Here is a 3,156-nt window from a genome sequence, read left to right on the forward strand (position 1 = left end):
GTTTTGGTCCATGGATTTGGTGTCTCTAGTGTTGATCTACTAATTCCCCCACTTTCTATCCACAAATTCCTTCGATTTTCGAGATTTGGGTCAATTGGATTTGGATTTGGGGAAGAACAGGAGAGAGAAAGTGGCCTCGCGTGAGCTCCCAGGGAAGAAGAAGCCACGAGCGGTACCTCTGGGTGGAGCCTCCACCCGTGCATGAGCGGTACCTCCAGTGGAGGCTCCACCCTTCACTACCGCCCTCCTCTCCCAAGGCCGGCCACACCACCACCATCTCCACCCCACCACCGCCGACCACCACCACACCTCTCCGCAGCCGGCAAGCACCGCCACCCCCCTTAGGCCTTGTTTACTTATCTGGTATTTTTGGGTTTGGAAGAGTAAAATACCGGCCCACGACCGAATCCCGAAAGTTACTGGACTGCCCGTTTACTTCTCTGGTTTTTTTGGGTAATATTCCGGCCCATCCCAGATCTTCCCGACCCGGTAACCTACACGCTCCGGTTTTCTGAGCCACGAGGTCGACCCCGTGTATTCTATCGTGGAAAGGGGAGACGTGCGACCGAGGCGGCGACCGGCGGCGGGGAAAGGCGACGGCGGCGGGGCAAATCAAGACGGCGCCGACGAGATCCTCCTCCGGCGACTGGTCCCCGGTGAGTCCTCGCGCCTCCTCCCTTTTTCCCCTCCTCCATAGGGTTTCTTGGTGCCGCCGCCTCCACGACGGAGCTCCCGGACGGAGGTTGCCTGGACGACGTGCGCGGCGGGAGGGAAGGGATAAACCGCGGCCGGTGCCGCGCCTAGCTATCTACTCACCGTCTGATTTGTGCTAGTCTGTAGCTCGATGCTGTTTACTTCTCACCGTCCCGCCAGATCAAATCTCAGTGACCCAACCGATCCGGCCACACCCAAGAGCAGCCGGTGCACCACCTTGCCTGCTAGCTATTCACCGTCTGTCTGTGCTAGTCTGTAGCTCCTGTCTGTAGTAGTATTCAGATAGGATAGGTTGGTTGGTTCGTTTGTTGCGGTTGAAAAATCAGTAGGCTAGAAAGCTAGTGTCTTAGCAATGAACGACAACTCTATTATATCCAATTCTGCATATGTAACAGTAATCTTGGTTAGCTAGGCATGCTGTGTCTGTTCAAGTGACCTGTGTTTTCCAGAAACTCTGAGAGCGACTGGTTTATATTTAAGCTATACTTGCTGGATACCATTTACTTTCTACCGTGGATAGCAATCTGCATACTGGTTTCCTGAATTTGAGTACCCAGTAAAGACTAAGGAGCATCTGTACATGATGGCGGTAGCATTGGATAAATTTTCAGTAGCATTTAACAGGATTTCATACTGCCTTCGTGTTCTTGCTGTTGGCCAATTGGTTTCCATTTTGAGTTTTAGTGCTATGCATATGTTGCAACTAGAACATTAAACCTGCTGTTTCTTTTCCCCAAAAAGAGCCTCAGCTTGTTGACCCAGCAGTTCATGTGACTGTTATGTGCAACTGATTAAGTAGCTTTTTCTTTTTTTGATAGATACCTGCACCTTGGCCTATTGTTGGATTGGATCAGCCACCTCCATCTTGGGAACTTGTGAGAACTCCTGTTTTTGGTATGAATCATATTTACTGCTTGTACTTGATGTGAAACCATGCAATCTAGCTTTTGTATTCTTATTGTCTGCCTTTAATTGCTATTATTTTAGTGCTATAATGAATACACAAAGGCTAGAGCTTATTAGGAAGAGGAGAGAGGAAGACGACGAGGAGTTCATGTTCTTACTTTTACCAATATTGCACTATCACAAAAGGAGTAGACGAGGGCAAGTAGAGAGAACACAGCGGCATAGCTCCGTCTTGTATGGCATGCAACGTGTTCAAGGAATCCTTGACGGACATGTTAAGAATTGCCGGGTAGCCTATAGGATGGAGCCACACATTTTCAGATCCTTAGCATCCTATCTTAGAAGAGAAAAATTATTGAAGGACAAAAGGATTAAGGTTGAAGAAAAACTTGCTATTTTCCTCTACATGTTGTCACACAATGCCTCTTTCGAAGACCTACAATTGGAGTTCCAACACAGCAACCGTACCTTCCACAAGTGCATAAGAGAGTTCTTCAACATCATCCCTGTCCTAAGTAGGCGATTTCTGAAGCCTCCCATTATTGACCATTTTACCTTCTTCTGCATATGCCCTGTTTTCTTCTTTTGATCCATAGTCAGTAGTTCCTTGTAATAATCCTGTAATAACATTATCTCGTTTAGTGGACATGGCATGGCCGCATGGGATTGGCTGGCGTAGTTGCAGTTATGGTCCAAATTGTACTAAATCTGCAAATGAATAACTTCACCATGCCTCTCTGAAACTAAATCTGTTCACTTCGTTTACCTGCAATACTGCTTGCACTTTATGTTCTAGGCAAAGCATATCTTCAATGCAACTTCTAATATGCTAATGTTGTATCCTAAATATATAATGCGGTATCCTAAATATATAATGTTGTATCCTGAATATACCACTTCATGCATGGCCTGAATAGCTTTATCTCTTGCTGATATCTTCACTGTCAGGTTGAATTGTTCAATATGTTCCTTTTATTATTGCTAGTTGATATTAACAAGTGATGTTGCGTCCATTTGTTTAAGTACATGGCTTATATATTTAGACAGTGATGGTGCCAGCCTAGAGTCAGGTGATATATCTAGCCATATATGAATCTGAACTCAAGTGTTGTATGCATTGAACTTGGTCTTTAAGGATGGGCTTAGTTAAATTATAAGGATGCTCCCTAGTTGTAGTCACTGTACATTTGAACTATCCAGTACTAAATTAGAATGGAGGCAACCTGTCGATACATGTAGTGATGGTTTTGTAGTATGTGTTATCACATTGCCAAATGTCAATATCACCACCTTTTTTTCTGACTGTATCATCCGTGTCATGGCAACACTATTGTCTTGTTGGTGGTTTACTTCTGCACAAGTGGTGGTTCAGGCTTCAGCTTCAGTATTTTGGTTTTACTAGTATCATGGGTTTGAGGTCTGATCCTTGGGCTACTGCATTTCCAAAAGAATTTTATCTACCCAATGCACTACAAGTTCCAGTGAAGCGTACAAGAATGATACTCCTAGAACTAACTAGCAATCGATGTAGTACAA

The 3,156-nt window shown here is 45.1% G+C and overlaps 1 long non-coding RNA gene across 1 annotated transcript; it reads left to right on the forward strand.

Moving 5' to 3' along the window:
• Window positions 1-532: 532 nt before the first annotated feature.
• On the forward strand, window positions 533-2,122 carry LOC127330160 (uncharacterized). The gene is made up of 3 exons (XR_007869148.2): window positions 533-656; window positions 1,533-1,608; window positions 1,702-2,122. It is a non-coding gene; the product is annotated as an uncharacterized lncRNA (long non-coding RNA).
• The last annotated feature ends 1,034 nt before the right edge of the window (window positions 2,123-3,156 follow it).

This window comes from Lolium perenne, chromosome 2 (assembly GCF_019359855.2).
Source record: "Lolium perenne isolate Kyuss_39 chromosome 2, Kyuss_2.0, whole genome shotgun sequence".
NCBI lineage: Eukaryota > Viridiplantae > Streptophyta > Magnoliopsida > Poales > Poaceae > Lolium > Lolium perenne.